The sequence below is a fragment of the Stegastes partitus genome, unplaced genomic scaffold (assembly GCF_000690725.1).
Source record: "Stegastes partitus isolate 25-593 unplaced genomic scaffold, Stegastes_partitus-1.0.2 Scaffold247, whole genome shotgun sequence".
Lineage (NCBI taxonomy): Eukaryota > Metazoa > Chordata > Actinopteri > Pomacentridae > Stegastes > Stegastes partitus.
Window position 1 is genome coordinate 131,090 of NW_007577978.1, and position 21,230 is coordinate 152,319.

Consider the following 21,230-nt stretch of genomic DNA (forward strand, 5'->3'; position numbering starts at 1 on the left):
CATTATACACTAACATCTGTCAAAAAATAATATTGAACTTAAATTGTCATTTTGCTCTTTTAGATCAACTAATCTGTCAAATGTTTTAGGACAATTCTTCAGTGGAGTCCTGACTGCTCCAAATCAGCACACAGCGTCGCCTCTGAAGTCAATACAAAGTTCTACTTGCAGCGAGGAGCCACCATGTACAGCACAGAGTCTGAACAAGTGACTGACTAAAAGCATGAAGCATTGATTCTCACATACAGACAGGGAAGAGAAAACTGAAAACAACCTCCTGCAAATGGATGAGAATAGTCACAGTTCACGTGGTGTTGTGACTACCTGCTAAGAACAGCTTGTCCTCATCTCACAAGGTTCAGGAGAGCTAATGGACATTTACAGCATGAACTCACGGACTTTTCACAACGATCATTGGATCATAACATAGAATTATTCTATAACAGATAGAAAAATAGTCATGAGAAAAGCAAAAAATGAAACCCACTATTCTGATGGTGCAGCTCTTTTTGTACTTTTCCTCAAGAAATCTACTTTATGCCTTCAAACTGACACAGAACCTAATATTGGAAGCAGAGTTCATTCGGTTTGAACTCTGCAGCGTCCGCTGAGTTTGAGGCGGTGGGCGGCTCTGACCTTTCATTCAGACAATACTGACCGCTTATGCTCTTGCTGATGCAGCCGCCTGGTGGAACAAGACAAGCAGAAAAAGAAAAAAACGGAGGCTGCTGCAGGGCCATAAACGGAGGGTAAGGATAATAAAGTGTGTTTAATTTGCTGTACAGTTTTCAGTTTGTGGAATTCTCTTGACAGCGCGCTAACCGGGCGAGCTAACACAAGTTTATGAGTACAACTGTGTCCACGCTGCTTCCTGTCTGGCCAGTGTTTAGCCTCGACGTGTCAGCTGCATTTTTAATGTCTGCAGAAGCCTGCTCTGTTATATTAATAGTTGCCAGTGTGAAAAGTGGCAGTCTTTAACACAACATGTGCATTTTTCAGGCTTGAGAAAACGGTTGTTAGTGTCGTGCATGTACAGATAATACAACAGATTATTTTTAAGTAATCTGTTTAAACCAATAAAGGAACATCTAAGGCCTCAGTTCATCAAAACGATTGAATTTTTAGCTAGTTTCTGCGTTTCTATATATCTAATGATAACACTCTTTCTTATATGTGAGACAGGAGTCAATATGTAGTTTTCAGGTGAAAATCAAGTTGTTGTTTTCACCTTGTTAACATGTGTAGATGATAATTTTATATGCAAGAAAACATATCGTGAGCAAAATAAGCTGCCAAAACCATGGCTGTGCATTTCCATCTTGAAGCAGCAGTGTACTAAACACTGTGTAGGATTACATAAAAACTATTTAAAGGCAGCAAATGATTATTTTTTGTTAAATAAATAAATTAAAAAGTACTTTTATGTATCCCATTTCGATACAGTGAGATAGGTTTGTACAGGTTTAATCGATGACCGAAGACAGACTTTAATAATTCATGATTTCACTTATTTATTTAGAATATATTTCTGCTTAATTAAACTGTAAAATAATCTGGCATGAAGCAAACATGGCGGTCTCCCAGCATGGTAGGAGCACTGGTTAATGTCAGGGCTAAAGGCAAAATAAACCCACCTCATGCTGTGCGCCGTTTGCTTTGTACCTGATGTGTATTTAACCGTCTGAACCCTGAAGTTTCAGGGCGGCTTTCGGTCCGGTCACATTGTTTTTACTCACTATGGACTCATTTATCACGACAACATAAAGTCCTGCACCTCTACGGAAGCCGCACAACCATGGCTGAATTAAAAAATGTGCATGCATCATGTTCCCACAGGAAAAAAAATGGTGATATCGATATTTCACAACTTCCTTATCTTCTATCTGCTTTGCTACACAGCCTGCAGTTCAGCTGAACAGTCACGGCTGAGTTTCTAATGACTCCACAGTTGTATCAGAGACAGTAGATTTCTTTCCCTGTCAACCAACCGAACGACTCAGCAGTGTCTTTGTGTTTTTTATTCAAGCGTTTGGAAGTGGGCTCATGAGAACGTGAAGGCCAGAGATCTCCTCAGCGAAGAGCAATACGTTACGGCACTTTCTTTTTTAACACTTGCTAGTTAGAAGTTCAGGAGAGGAGCGCTGTCCCACTACTCCCCTACATTCTCAGGAAGCAGCTTGTTATTTTTTATCTTTCTCACGACTGCACTAACAGTTCCAGCTCCCCCTGAACTCTTATCCAGAAAGAGCCCGAGATCTTTCCCACGAGAGCGGAGACGATGTGCAGGTGTGAAGGCAGTTTGTGGATTGCATTGTGTATTTTGACTGTAAGCTTAGATTTTGGGTAACTAAGTGGCACATGGAAAGTTGAAAAGCAGACGATTCTTTGCGATTTTACAAATTCCGGCTCTGATAAATGGTTACGTTTCGACTATTTCTGAAAAAAGGAACATGCTTTTTTTGGTAGATTTGAGGGTTCAGAGGTGTAAAAAGAAACAGAAAATGTCAATATGCGTAACATTCATCTGCCGCACAAACACACATCACATGATTTTACTCATGGCTTTACACCTCTGATGGATGTGAGGTCTGCGGCTTAGTTATCGGGCGGCCGTAATGGCCGACAGAACGCTGTTCCGGGCCGCGGCGTTTGATTCCCTCGTACGATCCCATGGCGCCATTACATTTCCTGTGTGCAGAAGTTGTATCAAGGTCGTTTCAAATCACTCCCATCCCCATCAAAGCGACAAGTTCAAACCTGATGCACCGCCGCTCTGAAGAAGACGACATAAATAAGCTTGGTTGACGAGTGAATATAAAGCTTCTGGGTGGGTTGCGAGGAGGAGGAGGAGGAGGAGGAGGAGGACAGCGGAGGGGAGAAGAAAATATTTTTTCACCCTTTAATGGAGCCATCAACAATCACTTTCAGTGGGAGATGGAGTCACAAGGCGGATGGCGGTTTTGTGGTCGAAGGCAGAGGGGAAGCATCATTACCATAGAAAACATTACAGCAAAACGACGGACATCCAAGCCATCAAAGATGATCATCTCATAAATTCCATGCACTGTATAATAGGCCTGTCACTCTTGAAGGCTGAAAGGAAAATAATGCCCACGGTTGATTTTTATCTTCCACAATGCCTCTGCTGATTACTGCTAAATAGGCCCCAGCTTGTTTGGCTAATAGTCGCCATGGTTGCAACAAAAAAAAAAACACAACGCGGAGGGGGGGGCCCAACGTTTGACGGCCACTGTCCGAATCCATATGTCCCTTTGGATCCGCCGTGTCTTATCATTAAGCCAATAATCTGATGGGCAATTAAAGCGAGGCCGCTGTAAACAACCACTCATCCGGCTTGATGTGTGGCGCGTCCAAGTGGGAGCGACTGCGGTCCTCTAACCGCCGCTTAAATGCCAGCGGTAGGTAATCAAGCATCAGGAGAGGCCTTGGATGGGCGATTGTGACAGTCAACGATATGCAAATACACACTGTAGAAAGTTTACGGCCTCGCAAATCCACACACGTATGCGCGCGCACACACGCTCGCGCATGGACGGAATAACAATAAGACGTTAATTTAGAACAGCGCCCGGCTAAATAAAAGACTAATGCCCAAGGTAGCAAACCCTCTCCTTGTCTTAAAGGTCACAAATGATGTCTTTGTCTCTGAAAACATGGAGTCTAGACAATGTTTTGTAGGGAATATTCCGAGCAGGAGCCCCCCCGCCCCAATCTCGTTAATTACATGATTAAGCTCTGCTAAGGTTAAAGACCCATTCAAAGCCCTGCATTGCTAATTGGGACACAAGTGATGCTCGCTGCTGTCCGGACTTCATCTCCTCCTTGTATTCCCTGCACACACACACACACACACATACACCCACAAATTTAATAGGTTACATCATGTGAAGGCACAAGTCGTTTTACATCTTAATTTTGTGAGCCGGGAAACACCCCGTCGTGGCAGCGCATTTAACGCAAATAAGCATTTAGCTAATGCACTAACCCAGCGGTGAGTGCATGAGTGCAATCGTGTCAGCGGTTAAACCCCAGTTTTAGGCAAACCGACAGGAGAAAAACAAAAAAATTACTTTTGTTCAAACACTTGAGGTGGAAGAAGGTGAAATGGGGTGTAAAACTGATTCCGGATTCATCATCGCAGATAATGTTGGACCGCTAATAATGTAAGAGCGACTGAATGCAGCCTGACAGGCAAAACTCGGGGCACAAAAAAAGCTTGCAAAGACAAATTAGAAGGAAAATTTCAACTTTTGTAGCCTGTAACTTCCTTAAAACTGTGTTTAAATACCTCAAGAACACATATAAACACCCGCCAATACCACAAACAAGACACAACATGTTCATTATTAGCCCTAAGAGGTGTCCGTAGGTATACTTTGCTACCTTTGGAAACTTAACAACGAGGTTTTCTCAAGTGGGATTCTAAACTAACCCTCAGTGAAATGTTATATTTCTCAAAAAGTCAAGTTTTAAAGTCATTGCTGTCAGAGCGCAGCAATAATTGAAAGCCCCTCAACATTTTTTCTTTTTTAACCAGCTACTCCCTTTTGTCTCCTCTCACCGGCTGGACAGATGACTTCAGTAGAAAATCAAAAAAAAAAAAAGGGAAACCATTAAAAAAAAAAAAGTAGGCTGGCCCAAAAATAGAAATTTCAAAAAGTGAGAAAGACACGTCGACCTCGAGCCCAGAGGAAATGACACCCTGGCACGTATGTAATATGAAATGTAAAAAGAAATGATAAAGTACAGCGGCGAAAGACTTGGAGATGTAGACCTGAAGGGGGGTGAAGAGGACGACGGGGAAGTGTCATCCGGTTTTCACACATATAAAAGCTTTTGCTCTTGTGCAGGATGTACGGCGACTGTTTAAAATTTCTCCGCGCAGAAAAAAAAAAAAGTTTCACCTTCGCAATCCTGTGTGTTTTTTTGTAGTTTTCCTGTCAACTCTTCATGATCGCTTTGTTAGGAAATGTCTTTTTTTTTTTTTTTGCTCGCGCCGTGGAGCAATGCAGACATTTCAAACACAGATGAATGGCTTCTGGGAGTTGGCGTGCAGCTGAGAGCTAGCTAGCTCGGCGGACTCTCCCAGGACCCAGCTGTAATGAGCACCATGAAAGGCCCTCGTGGCCGGCAGAGCTAGCAGCTAGCCGCGCAGGGCCGAGGTGGAGGGGAGGGCAAACTTATAAGTTCGTCATTAAAATGGAGAAACTTAAGCAGATCCTGAGAGCTGTCAGTTAGTAAGAAACGAGCGTGGGCTTTCCGACGCTGCCGCCTGCTCCTGCCGCTTCGGTTGAGTCCTCGACAGAGACAAATAAACTTACTTGTGTAAATGGAGCACAAAGCATTGAGAGAAGGGGGGGGGTGGAGATGAATAGGGCACACGCTCACGCAGTTTGGGAATCCACTTTTATCCCTCTCTATATAGAAATAGCCCCCCTCGCTTCTCCCTCTCTCTCTCTCCCTCTTGCTTTCCTTCTCTCAGGCGAACTGAGAGATGGTGATCTTTTCAAAGGTCATTTGAACCATTTGTCTTATCTCAGAGTTTCTTCACTGAGATGGCAAAGCACAACAGAGAAACTTTGCCTCGGGCTTTGGCTTTGTACATTTCACAAACCAGCCAGCAGGAGCCCGGGCAGCGAGATTCCTCTTACTTCCTCTGTTATGAAATTACGATGCGCTAAATACGTCGTCGTTGATCATTCTTTCCTCAATAAGCAATCGGCGGAACGAAAGCTCGAAAACAATACTGTAAAAAAAAATTCCCCTTTGAATAATGAATGCAGACCCCCGACGCTCGACTTCGCTCGTGTAACCGCCCGTGTACTTCGACCCGAGTTTGAATCCGGCTTCTGCCACGCTGCCACGACTTGCCCTTTTCATTTCTGCTGTATTTCTGCTGTAAACACTAACAAGCCGCAGAGAAACGGCCCAAATGCCTGCTCGCTTAATAAAAATAAGTGAAAAATTGCTGTGGACCGCTGCCGCTGCCAGCGTCCTACTGCGAGGACTGGTGCGGTCGTGCTTGAGTATTTACCTGCTATTATGACAAACGAGGGCTGATTATTACCCAGGGTGCACTGGGGACAGCAGTCATTACTGAAACTTCCTGTTTCGGCTGCAGCTAGCCGCTCGTCCTCCGTGTTATTCACAAAACACCTGCGCTGGACGCCTCGGGCTTTGGCAAAGAAAGATGAGAAAATGAATATTTATAAAGAGGAACAGCTTTAGACTAATCACCGGAGCACAATGAGCTTCGGTGCTGTAACAATACGCAGGCCGTGGAAACTATTCCACAAATCTAACACGGTGAAAAAGACACAACAGCCCAACATGTGTTACATCATAATATCTGATTCTCCAAAGACAGGCGAGGCGCTATGATTTAAAATCCTGGTGTCAGCGGGCAAAATGTTGTCAGGCTTCAGTGTGACGGTAAAAAAAACTAAAGCAGAAACACAAATAAGTGCAGAAACACTTCTAATGATGGACTTCATCGTGCTCTCAGCAACTGTCCTTAGTTATTACCTAAATGGATTACAGGCCCAAACACACCGACTGCAGCAGCAACACACATGTCCTCCTAATACCTTGCTCGGATTTTAAAAGAAAAAGTGTTTATTTTCAAGAATCCAGACTTTATACCCCGGCAATTTTTTTCCATTACAAAACTACCGGACACAAGATTTATCTTTTTCCAGGCATTCTGCCTCGACTCTGCCTCTTGCCCTCAGAAAACCTGCTCTTACCTGCTCGTCAGTGGAGGCTGGTGAGTAGAGAACATGGTGCTTCTACAGTGGCAGCACATCTCTGGTAGATCTTGGAGTATTTCTCTTATTATTTACATGCTTTCAATGGCTTTCCATTGCTCGTAATGGTCTCATTATTCTGGTATTGTATATTTGTTGTATTTTAAAAGTTGTTTTCCTGTTTTGCCCTGTTTATATGTAATTCATTTTGATCTTATTTGATTTTATGAAGTGAATTTATCTTTACATGTCTTGCTTTTTGCACATGCTGTCGTTGTCGCTGCCTGTCTCATGACATTTAATGCACTTTGGTCAACTCAGATTGACTTTTTTTTTTTTTTTTAAAGTGCTTCGAATTAATGTAATTTGCAAAATAATTCTTTTCATTTTCGGTTTCCAGGTGGAGCACAAAGAAAATTCAGCAGATGAAAATGACATTTCTGCACATACATTATTCTAAACAATGAAGGTCAAGCACAGGAATTACATCTTAAGAATGTTTTGCAGTTTTTTATTTTTAAAAAAAATCTGTCAGTGCCTAATTAATCTATATTTCTACATGTATTAATATGTAATGCACTGTAAAACTATCATTTTAAACAGTTTTTAGTTGTAATTTCTTCAATAATTTACTGTTATTTTACAGATTTGGTGACTTTTTGTTGTTAAATTACTGATAATAAAGAATAAAATCACAGAAAAAAAATATAAATTTACATGTTAGCCCTAAAAAAAGAAGCTAACTCTACACACAAAGTCCACATCAGTAATCTGTCTTTTTGGCAAATGGTCATTTGTTCTTTAACAACATAAATTCCACTGTTTGAGCTGTATTTAAAGTAGCACAAGATGTTCGTATTTTACAGTTATTTGAAAGAAAAATTATGCAAATGAAGGATTAAAAAGAGCTAAAAATAAATAAATAAATAATAATAATAATAATAAATGTATGAAAGTTATTTTGCAGATTTACCCCATTATATAACATTATAGATAATGTCATTTTTAATAAAAAGAAATGTAAAAACAACAACAAAAACAACAACAACAACAACAAGCCGGAACTGTCACAAATAGTACAAATACTAATGTGTTCTTACACAATGTGTGACTGTGAAATTACACTGTTTTGTTATATTTATATATGCTAGAACAAACAAACAAAACTTTACAAATATGTCTATAGGATTTCACAGTTTTTGAATGTTGCAGTTTGTTTGTTTGTTTTTCTGGCACCCTTGCTGCAAGATTTTCACAGCTTTTAAACAGAACTAATGTGTCAAAAACCCCATCTATACATTGTCTATAGAACTGCATGCATATGTCGTAACTGCTACAGAACAACACAACGCGAGGGTGAGAACAGATTAGATTTTGGTGCTAATTTGAGTGTGAGTTGGTGTCTGTGTTCAGATTTTTAGGACAGCTTGACCCTCCTCTCGTGAAGCATCTCGGCCGTGAAGACAAGACGCCTTCAATTAACCTGCCGCGCTCCGGCCAATGACATTTAGGCTCACGCGTGACCCGAATGGCAAACGAGCTGCCCCCCCCCAACCTCGGAAGAGTTTCACTTCTAATTGCCACCTAAACAGTAACAGGAGCCTGAGAGGAGCGGCGGTGCACAAAGGGCACTCCATCAGACGCACGGAGAAGAATTTACGGCGTGTTTACGTGCGCGGTGCTGCGCCTCCGTCCGCCTCACAAGGCCTCACCCACGGTGTTCCTGGCAGACCTCGCTGCTCTCACAGCAGCCCCAAAACCGCAAAACTCATCTTTAATAAGATGTTTACAGCGCATGATTTATTTTGATAGTCCTCAGCCTGCTGTTAAGAACATTCATATTCATGGCTGAGGCTATGTTATGGAAGCAGAATATTCATACAGCTCTATCTATTACACCCAGACACATTGCCCTCTGTTTTCTCTCATTGATTTTGGCTGCTAGTGCCACCAAGTGGTTGAATTGTCTGGGTTTATAAGAGGATAACAACACCGCAGTCTCCCCCCCTTCGCTCTGCTTTTTTTTTTCCTTCTCGGCCGGCTCGGTCTACGTGCTGGACTGATTCGCCATAAAGGAACTCGATATGCCTTTTTAAACGTTCAAGGCAGCTCAGTGGCTGTCATCTACAATTCATCTGTAGCACGGGCCGGAGATACCGGTGTATGTGTGTCAGTTGGTTCAAAATTACTTTTAGGGCTGGTGATAGATGTGTTGCTGATTGTTGAGTAGCTGCTAGATTGAAGAGCAGTCCATCCGCATCAGGCGCACTCTTCCTCTCGCTCTCCCCTCCGTCTCCTGGGATGGAGAGGTGGGCCAGGAGCTCTGAGTGATATACGAGGCAGCCTGAGAGAGATGAGAAGGACCTGCCATTCCCTGTCAAGAGGGGACGTCGCGAGGCGAGAGGTTACACACATTGAAATGCCATTTCCTGCAGTTCACTACTTCACTCTCGCCACTTACCTCGCAGAGCGGGATGAGAAATGCGCCTTATGAAAAATGGCTGCCATTACGAGGCTGACCCCCGGCCGATCTTTGACGCTGATCCCCACATCTTATAAGCGTGACCTCGCCCGTCGCAGCGCCTCGGCCCGCTCATCTTCCACACGCGCGCTCGTGCGTACGTGCGCTCGCAGCAATCTGCTTATTTTCCCTCCAGCGTGCACCTTCGGATTCGTAATGACCATCCAGCTGGTTGCCATAGTGAGTATCTGCCAGTAACCCTGTTCGAAATCAGTGTAAATGGATCTGCTCCACAGCGATGGACAAGAAACTAATCTGAGCCGATCGATGCTGACGAATTAATTCAATATCGCCACCAGTGCTGGGGAAAGTTAGCGTAAAATAATTAGTAACAGTGATTTACATGGCTCTCCTGACTTATTTTGCACATGTTAAAGGCATCTAATGAGGTATTCCCTGCACCGACACGCCTTCTACAGCCGTGCTCCTGACCTTTAAGGACCATATGCACCGGAAGGCACTTTTGAGATCCTCGGGCAAAGGTCTTTAGTCTTTCGTTCCAGGGGCCCGGCTGAAAACTAAAGGGGACGCAGCGTTTGCAGTCAAGGCCCCGAGGCGCTGCAGCGATCTGCCCGAGGAAATCAGGTCGGCTGAGTCAGGGAGCTCTTCTGAGAGAGTCCCTTTGCTGGTTTTATTTGTAATTCCTCCCGAGCTCTCTTTTATCTCTATTAATAGGGGTTTTACCTTTTTAAACACCATTTTGTGTTTTTAATCTCTTTTAAATTAAAATTATTTTACAACTTGTCTGTTTTAATTTGCTGCTTTGTGAAGCTCTAAGATTGAAAAAGTGCTCTACAAATATTTGAAACATATATGATTGTGTTTTGTAGAATAAAAACTTGTGTATCAGACTTAGTGAACAAGAACCTGCTACACTTTCCAATACATTTAATTTGTTCATGCAGTCAACTCTCTTCTAATTTGGTCCCATATCACCACAAAACCCATGAATCAATAGCTGGAAGCACATAAGATTCCTCTTAAATGCTTCTGCAATAAAAACGTTTAAATGTCTATCAGTGTAAATAGCTCCTGTCAACATTAACCTTTGCTAAACTCTAATTACCGCTCCAAGTTTGTGCTGTTTTATCAGTGTATAACTTTGCAAGACTTGAGCAAACAATCAGAAATAGCACTATTTATGCTTTTCATTTTAATTAAAGTTCAAGATTACTTTGTTTTATATGTTTTTATTCCATTTTCTGTCTTTTAATTCTTAGTTCTCGACCTTTTTAAATGGTAAATGTTCTACGTATGATTAAATGAACGAAACGAGAAGTAAAACTTAAAAGTGCGGAGGAAAAAGAACAATGATCGGAATTAGATTTCACACAGCCATCAACAGTGGTCAAGAACCGAAATTAGAAGTGTTGTGATGTTCTAATTAGAAGCTGCAGTAAATGCACAGTGTCTGGATAACACCTGTAATCAGTTACAGCTTTAACTTCCTTATTTATGCCTCCCAGAAAACATTTTGAAGCCAAGAACAGCATATTAGAAACCGGCGGCAGCATAAAATAAATAATTAAAATGAGTGGTTCAATTACTTTTATAATGTCAGATCTGTGTATAGAAAAGGAAGCCTTGGCGCTTTCAATCGACGTTTACAGAAGAAAACCTTCTAAATAAATGGATTTTTACTACACAGTTCTGTTTTGTCCATCACTAAAGGTCTGTACAAGTAAGTCAACAGTATTTAAAGAACTGTTTATGAGTTAGACAAGAAGCTCTCTGTAATAATAATCAGTGAAGTGTTTTCCACGCTGTCCTCACCTTGAAGTTATTCTCCTGCTTTGCATCACAGCGCCTGCCTGCATTCACAAATATACATTGTGCGTGGGATTTTTAACTTTAAACAATGAGACCAGTCCGGCTTTGAGTGAGCTGGCATAAGCTCTTTATATCACACGCCTACTGAAAGAAAGACAATTTCCTGCTTCCTCAAATTACAAAAGCACACGGCCTGTTTCTTTACAATATGAATGATTAAAATAAACCCACATGTTCAGCTGTTCTCGCCACAGTGAACTCTTAGCTCTGCACCCTTTAAAGGAGCACATCTGTGGTTGTGCGTGATCATATTTTCGGGCAATTTCACCTTTATTAAAAGTTGAAAAAGATGTGAGGAAAGAGAGCCGAGGAATGACATGGAGCAAAGGTTCAGGCTGGTCATAGAGCATTGTTTATGTGTGATTTGCTGATTTTAGGAAGAGATATGTATAATAAAGGCTAGATGTCTTAAGGTGGAGTCTCAAAAGGGATCACCCTGAGGCCATCTTGACACGGGGCAGCTCTCTGGTGGAACCTGTGGTACGTGAAGGAGTGATCTGTACAAACGTAAATACTCTGATCTCGCTGAAATCTTGACGGATTTAAAAACGGTTTGGTTTATACAAATGTTATTAATGTGGCTACAATTCAAATTACAAAACTACAAATAAAATACAAAATAATTAAAATACTAATAGTTGCTGGCCGTGACAGTGTAACATAATTATCCATAAGTGCAGTGTTTTAACTACACCTCTGACGTTTATAACAAACCAAACCGTTTGAACATCGGTAGAAAATTGAGCAAGTTATGGTTATTTAAAAAGTACCTGCACCACTACAACACAATGTTATGGGTGAGCGAGCGCACCATACCAAGATGGCCGCCAGTGTGGCCGTGCGATTCCATTGGCCGGCGGCGCAGATGAGACATCTAGCCTTTATTATACATATCTATGCTTTTAGCAACAAAAACCAAACCTAAAAGTTAGATCAGCTTCTGGTTGTTGCACATGACAACAGTGGAATTACTTGAAACTCTTGTTTTCTGAAACAATCTGTGCTTGGTTTGCGGTTTCTAACTGACAAATGTTGATTTTTGTTGAACTTGCTAACTACTGTCGCTGGTAAATTTTGCTAGCTGTAGCCAAATAACTTCGCTAACGTTAGCTCCATGAGCCGGTTGGAAACAACTATTGGCTGAAAGGTTCTACCTCATAGTGGCATGTGCTATAGTATGCCAAAAGACTCGTTCTAAACTTACATGCAAGAATTTTTAACTAATTGACAATCAAGGCCAAGAAAAGTGAGAAACAGGAGTTTTTTTGTAATTTGGAGTGTAGAGACGCTAGCACGGTAGATCACTCTTACTTCACTCACAATAAGCCCTGTTGGCTGCTTCGCTTGATCATATTTCTGAATCATACACTGATTGCTCTCTTTGACAATACAAGAGTCAAGTCACGTCACGTTATTTAAACAGCACATTTAACCTTCTCAACCCTGAGCAGTTTCGGATTAATTTGCTTCTGTCACATTTTCAGTCACTGTGGGCTCATTTTTCACTGCAAATTAAAATCCTGCAACTTGATGGAAACAACACAACCATGTAGAGAAAACAAACGTGTCTGGTGTGCAGTATAATAACGTTATCATGCCATAAATCATTAAACAACAAGAAAAAACTAATTTATGTGATGCATGGTACAAAAATGGAAAAGACCTGGAGTTATCATGTACAGCATTTTTCCATGCGCCTCTTCTAACACACTGATTTATATGGTATCTGCTCTGACTTTGATTCGCAGCCTGAACGTTTTTAAAAAGTCAAAAAAGAGAAAATGTCCTTTACATCCACCAACAACACTCCAGGGTTGAAATTTTAGATGTCCAAGTATTTCAACGAGTGGCCGATAAAGGGTTAACGCTGCCTCTGGGCTGTAAAATCCAGTTCTATCCATTTCAACGTATGAAAAATCTTTACACAAATGCGCTTGTGCACGCAAACTGACTTCAAATGATTGTGCTAATTGATGCCATTTAGCACATTATTATTATCACACATGATGTGGGACGGAGGCGCTCTACAGAGACAGTCAGTAAATAGGAGAAGAACTCTTTTACATATTTAACATATTAGTGATTGTTTATAAGAGGCACGCCATTATTAGTGGAGACAGAGGCGGCATTCATACTGAGAAATCAAGGATGCAGTGTTGTTGTTACACATTTATGCAAAACAAATCTGATCAGAAGTAACCTCCAGGCAACGATACAAAAGAAAATGCGTTGCGGGAGGAAGGCAAGCAAACATTTGATCAAAGTTAAGAAGAGTGTCTGCGTGTTCTGCTTTTCATCTACACCCAACTTCGCAGCCTGGAAACAACATCCTCCAATCAAATATATTCAAATTTTTATGTACAGTAGCACATTGTGTTCCGCCAGAAATAGATGATGGATGTCATCATCGCTGTGGAGGGGTGTAACATCGCTGAGGAGGCAAAGAAAATAATTTAACAGCATGATTACGGCCGGACTGATGGACACCGTGCTGCTCGTAAAACAACATCATTTATCGGCTCAACGTTTTATTGGCAAATATGAAAACATTAAACAGTGGGTAGCTTTTAAAACTTGCTTTTTGCTGAAAGACTGCAGCTAGACCGCTGATAAAACGGGGCGCAGATATAATGTAAGATAAAAAATTAGAATCCGATGGATCCATAATCAAACGGGCACGTCGCTCACCCCCACATCTGGCTAAATGGCACAACCCAACTCGGATCATTAGATTTTACAATAGAACAGTTATTAAAATTACCTTTTGCAATTCAAATTCACAAACTAGAACCCTGGAGAGGTAATTTTATCATCTCCATATTCATCCACAGCAGTGTCAACAACACTGTTCTCCCCCCATGGATGTCATTAAATACATTACTTTCCCATGCCAATCCAAAAGACTAGTGCTGAGGCAAAACCTCCACAACTCAAAGACTTGGGTTATAATGAGCGGGTGCAGTCACATTTCCCTCTCTTCCATCACTTTGAAGGATCATGTTTGTTTTTCCACCGCGCTTTTCAATTAAGTAGACGGACCTGGACGGGGCGATCCGGCTTTAAAGGCGTTGACCACTAGATGTCAGAACGGGAGACGCTTTTGATGAAGCGTATGTTTGAAAAAGTTCATTTTTTTGATTTTGTGAAACCGGTTAGAATTTTTACAAGTTGGGATCAGATGTGTTGAGCGAAAGTGAAAAATCATCCTTTAAGAAAGCGAGACGCGACAAAACCTTGACTTAAATACCAGCGATTTTGTTATACTGTTTCAGAAGGGTTTTAAACCAGTTTTTATAGATTTAAAAGAAAAAAAAAACCTGTCCCGTCCATCCAGGGCTCCCGTGGATGTTTCTGAAAGGCTGTGACTTTGCAGGTTTTACAGAACAGATTGGGCAGCAGCAGCGTGTTAATGTGATTAGCCCTTAAGGCAGTTTGACCACAGTGGGAACAGATAGCCCGGGATATCTGGAGAACTCATAACGCCCCACTGTGTTTGGACTTGTCTGTGGAAAGCAAATCAAAGCACGTCCAGAGTCCAGCGGCGGCTACTTAAATGATGAATGATGAACTCTAAAGGTGTGGATGAGAGAAAATCTCCTCGGACCGTCTCTCCTCTAAACAAGCATTTTGTTTAAAGGGATTTCCTGATCAAGGTTTGTTTACTCCCAATCCGATCCCAGTCATTTAATATTCAGTATTTGTTGATACCTGATAACATTTTCCTTGATAATACACACTTCAAGTATTGTAGATTAACTGCAGTACCTGGTATCTGGTTACTGTTTTAGTGCCCAGAGGAGGCGGGCACTTTGGCAAACAGAGGGCATTGTGGGAGTTAAGCCAGTGAAGGAGCACCGTGACAGACTCATATGAGGCTTACTGACACCAGGCCAACAATAAAGTGTTAAATCTAGCTAGAATAAAATAGGACAGTGATCCTATGCCTCAGTAGCACATCTGGTCGCTGTTTTAGCAGGAGTTATTTGCATTCCTGTAATGTAGACAAAGAAATCAGGCATAGATTTGTTCCAATATTGATTATTTCAAATTTCCCCTCATCGCCATCTCTAGTTTGAAGCATGCTTTGCTTTATTGGTACACTTTAAAAAGTAATACCTCTGCTTACTTGAATCACATGAGTGTACTTTACTTATTTCTCATTGTCCTGTTCATTTAAGTCATGGACTGTGAGTATGAACTCATTTTTCCTTAAAGAGATACAAAACTAAGTAAACTTGAGTAAACTGGACTTGAAACGTTCTGTTCCTGGACTGAACACAGTGCACATGTGCAGCAGAGAGGTGCAGGAGAAGTTTCCAGAAACTTTACAGGGCTGCTGTGGCTCAGGTGGTAGAGCGGGTCGGCTCATGATCAGAAGGTTGGCCGTTCAATTCCGCCCTGTAGACTGTGTCATGGCCGCTGTGTCCTTAGGCAAGACACTTCACCCATGTTGCCTGGTGTGAATACGTATGAATGGATTGTGTGAGGTGGTGGTCGAGGGGCAGAATGGCAGCCAGGCCTCTGTCAGTCTGCACCAGAGCAGCTGTGGCTACAACCGTAGCTACCACCACCGGGATGAATGTGTGTGAATGAATAATTGACAGTGTAAAGCATCTTTGAGTGTCTAGAAAATTGCTATATAAATCTGATCTATTATTATGATTTAAGTTTCTAAACCTTGGAAAGATCAAGTTCATTATACTATTATGCTATTTTTAAGTTCACAAAATTTAGTAAATACAGCTACATTTTAAGTAAACTTTACAAGCAGATATGAAGTAAACTGAATTTAAGTCTAATGGTTATATTTACTTACCTTTTTTTTAGTGCAACCAGTTTCCAAATTCATTTAAATAATATCAACTTTTCACATTTTACAGTGCACATACGTAGTTGTGTGCTTGCAGTGCGGATAGTCCAATCGATTACAAATGTTGGCCTGTGAACATGCACATAGATCCTTTGCAGTTAAAAATGGATACAGAAAGCATGAATTGGCTTCAAGTCCACATTCAGCAAGTGGAATTTTTGGAAGGTTGATGGAACCTGAACCCTGAGGAGGACCTTTGTAGTGATGCATGTAGTGACTGGGGCTAAGCTAACATTAGCTGTTAACTGCTGCATACATCCAGTATGGCTAATGTTAAGTTAGTTTAATGCATTATTTTCCTCTTATTGTCATTATTTTGTTTCATGGTTTTTAATGCTGTTATTGTCTGTTTTATTTTATGTTAAGTACTTTGCGTGTATCCATCCATCCATCCATTCATCCATCTTCTACTACTTATCTGTGACCTGGATGCGGTGGCAGCAGTCTAAGCAGACCTGCTCAAACCTCTATCTCGCCATAGGTGGGGGTCAAACCGTAGATTAACAAGTAAATCAATTGACCTTTATGCTGGGCTGCCTCGCCACCACAGCAGACCGGCACCAATCCATCAGTCAGATAATCAAGACACCAAACTACTTAAATTCCTCCACATTCCTCCAATAACCTCAGATCTAGAGCTGATTCTTATTCTTAGATTTGGAGATTCTCATTCAGACTCGACTTCAAATGCGAGGTTGCTTCTTGATAAAGCCAACAAAAGTGTGTCATCTTCTTAAAGCAAAGATGTGATTCTGTGCCTGAGCTTGTGCTATTTTACTTCCAGTTTATTACTATTATTACCTCCTTTTGCGGTGAAATTACAACACTGGTTTCCATTTAAACTTTTCAATTCATGAAGAAATTTACCATAAAAGAGGAAAAAAAAAACACACACTTCTCAATTAACTGCAGGGATGCACTAAAACTCTACATGATATCTCACATATCAGAGCTGAGGCAGTTTTTTTCTTTACACACAACTTGATTAAAATGCCCCTCCTTAATCCCCAGCCTCCAGGCTACTCGACCTGCCACAAACACCCCTCTTGTCTCTCGCTGTTCCCTCGTTATCACAGCCAGCTTGCCTGTCCCAAATGCCCTTCCTCCACTTTGTGTGTGTGTGTGGTTTTTTTTTAATACACCATCTGCCTTGAAATGCCCACCTCGCATATCATTACAACTTCAACAGCAGCACTTCACCTGCGGGTTCGCTCTCATGATTTAGGGTTCTCTTGTTCAGAACGATTGAGAGGCGGCGACATGAGAACGAGCCTCGCGGATCGCTGAAATAACAAGCAATCGACGGCACAATCGTGAGGGTCGGGGCGAACGACATTCGTGTGACCACAGATTGGTCGTATGAAAGGAAAGCACTGGGAAAGAGGAGTAGATGAGCACAGGGACGAATAAAAGAAAATGGACCACAATTAGAGTAAGTGGGGTAGAGGGGACAGTCGGTGGTAATAGAGAGACAAAGACTGTGGTGCAAAAACTCTAAACTGGATCTGCTTTGATGAAGGGAGGCTGTTCTGGAGACTTTTTCTGAGAATCTAAACGAGTCATAAGAAGACAAATGGTAATCAACGTAAATGTGTTATGTTAGTAATAATCAAGTCAGTTTACTTTAAAGGCTCCTGACTGTGTTTTTGACCAATGGTGCAGAAGTGTTTCAATGAGTGGTTTCTCTTTTGGTTTGTATTGTACATGCAGGTAGCGCTTCACATTTTTACCGCAGACTTGAAGTTATTCTATCAGCTGACACTCCACAGCGATAACATGCAAAAGACGGAGCACTGTGTCAGAAAATGCCCTCCTTGGATTAAAATTTGTAGCTTGAGGTTTGTTCCGTTGCACCTTTAACCCCACTGCAGCGCTGTCCGGAGTCCTCCAGCAGCAAGGTGAGAAGTTAAACCACTGGAGGTCAATAAAGACAAGATATTCAGGGGGGTGTGAAGTTGCTCTTTACCTGCGAGACATTTTTTGTTTGCGTAACAGAAAGTTCCAAATCATATCTTTGACTTCAACTGCTGCATGCTGTTTTTTTCAATATATATATATGTGCATATACGTACGTTATATATGTATTTCTTATAAAAGATTTAAAAATAGACAAACATTGCAAGTCTAACCTTAATCTATATTAAAACCTGCAACTGTGAATAACCATAAATCTCTTTCTGTTTTTTTTTTTTTCAATTTTTTTTGTCAAGTGACTGTTAAAATACATTTACACATGTATTGTAATTTCACAAATATTTCTATTTTTTTACTTAATAGAAAAAAAGTTAAATTCAAATTTGTTACTGTAAATATACATAACCTTTATTTACCCTTCATTTAATATTAAAAAGCCCCAAAAATACGCATGATCTCAAAAAATAAATTAAGTGTATTTCAACTGTTGCGAAGTACTGAATTTAGTATTTTCTGTTATCTTAAATTATTTCATAGCATCCCAGCTGCCAGAATATCACAGTTTGTTTTTTTGTTTGTTTGTTTGTTTTATTGCTTGATGTTACCTATACATTTCCTGAAAAGCGGTATTGAACATGTTAATTCTGCTGTAAAGATGTTTGTATTAACATGGGCGTCAATGGTGATTGACTCTCTTTTGGAGCCTCAAGTGGCCATTTGAGGAACTGCAGTTGTTAACACCACAGATATGTATAATAAAGGCTAGATGTCTCGTCCGCGCACTGGAATGGAATCGCACGGCCACACTGGCGGCCATCTTGATACGTTACACTCGCTCACCCATAACATTGTGTTGTAGTGGTGCGTGTACTTTTTAAACAACCATAACTTGCTCAATTTTCTATCGATTTTCAAACAGTTTGGTTTGTTATAAACGTCAGAGGTGTGGTTATAACACTGCACCAATGGATAATTATGTTACACTCTCACGGCCAACAACTATTAGTATTTTAATTATTTTGTATTTTATTTGTATTTTTGTAATTTGAATTGTAGCCACGTTAATAACGTTTGTAAGAAACCAAACCATTTGTAAATCCGTCAAGATTTCAGCGAGATAAGAGTATTTACGTTTATGCAGATCACTTCACGTACCACAGGTTCCACCAGAGAGCTGCCCCGAATCAAGATGGCCGAAGGGTGATCCTGTTCGAAACGCCGCCTTAAGACATCTAGCCTTTATTATACATATCTATGGTTAACACTGCCTTTCTTTTTCGGCCTCCAAGGTTCCCCCTTGCTGTATTCACATAAAAAGAAGGTTTTTACCTCTGAGAAAGATGGACTACTTCCTCCCTAATTCCTGTAGTTTGTGTCACAGTTGCATTACTCATCAAAAAATGAGAACACTCTCTTTTTTTTGTGCAATTTCCCTTCCAAAAATAAGTAGCACTGACCTCAGTCAGTCAAGGTTCCTTCACTTTAAAGTTCTTTCCCTGAAATCTTACAGCGGTCGACACTTTAGCGACCATGACCAACAACTTGCATCGAGGATACTTTAGACAGCTGAGTCCAAGTCGTCACACTGCTTGCTAAATAGCTGCACTATCTTATTTGAAAGAAGTCAGTGAAGAAGGATTAACAGGGAGGATATATTTCTATTAACTTTGAATTTCAATTACAAGCAATATTATCGATTTGGCTCACTTGCCTGTTTTCGTTTTGGAAAAAAAACTCTGCTTCAGGGCTGCGACTAATGATTATACTCATTACTGGTAATCTGGCTGCTAATTTGTCAATGAATCTATTAATCTTTCTGTCTATAAAACGTAAGGAGATAGTGATGAACGTGTAATATGACAATCCAGAGCCCTGGGTGATGTATTAAAACTGAGCTCATAAACAGTCCAGAATATAAATATATTCAGCACAGAAATGCATCAGATATTTACATAATGAAAATAGCAAACTGTATCTTTGCTCAATAAATGACTTCAATTTCAAAATATTTGCAGATGTTTGTTTTGTTTTTTTCTCTTTTCAACTTCATTTTCACTAATTAAATGACTGTTCCGACTCTAGGCTGCTGCAACTATGAGAAAAAAAAAAAAAGCTGTTTCTTGCACGGAGAAGTGAAACTTTCTTACTAAAGGAGGATTTTTTTCTCTTATTCTAGGTCATTGTGAAAAGGTGGTCAGGAGAGAAACCAAATCCCTCTCCTCCTACATCATCCATCCCTGGCCTTAGCTACACATCACGCTCTTCATCTTCCTCCGCCGCCTCACATTTTTCTTCATTCCAGTCGCAGGCGTTCGTCTGTACGCGGTGGAGTCTGTGGGCAGCAACACACCTGGAAATGTTGTTTTTTTTCTTAATAGGGTTGTGGTGTTAATTAAACACTCCCAGTGATGCTAATGCTGATCGAAAACACAAGCTAAAACCGCTCGCAAGTGGGCCTTTTTGAGCATTATTCCTCAGACCTCCCATCGTCTTGAGTGGGATGAGACTCAGAACCATGTGACGAGACTCTGTCAACATTTCTGACAACTAAATCCAGCATGTGGGGGAAGGCCTGTAAATCTTTAGTCTAAATTTGGAGATATTTCAGGCTTGTTTTTCCAAGTATTTTTCAGGAGGAGGGGGGTGAAAAAGTGTTTCTCACTCCTTTCCTAATAATCTTCTTCTTCTTTGCATTCATTACCGGTTCTCCCACAAACAAATGTCTCCTCTCTGGCAGATTTGTGACTCTGATCCAGGGGCGTAATCTGTGAACAGCTTTGTCAACATCACTGGCTGCCTATTCAAGTTGCTGTTTATCGCCGTGTTCCAGGAAGATGAGGAAGAAGAAGAAGAAGAAGTGGAGATGGAGGTGAGAGGGAAGGACAGACGGAACAGTGAATGAAAGAGAAAAGCCTCGAAGAAGAAGAAGAAGAAGAAGAAGTGGGGTAGAGCAACAGGGAGAGGAGGGAATCGCTCAATCGTTTCTGCGGAGGGGAAAGAGGTATGAATATTCCAATTTTACCCCGCTCATTAGAGACGGCTGCCTCTTCCTTTGGGGGGAAAGCGCTGCTTGTGTTTGTTTCCAGCCTGATTATTTGCATGATGTATTCCGCAGCTTTATATTCAGTGATGGGAGAAAGATGACGTTCTGGCAGGCTGACAATGAGGCCTGAGGGGCGCTGAGGCAGGCACAGTCAGCTTTATTCAACGCAAAGATCAAAGGCCACACTTCTTTACCCCAAATTAGTCACCATTTCACAGTCGCTAAAGCTCCCCACCAACAGCTCCACGTACTCGCACAGCTCCTAAACAAAGCTCTTTGACTCCG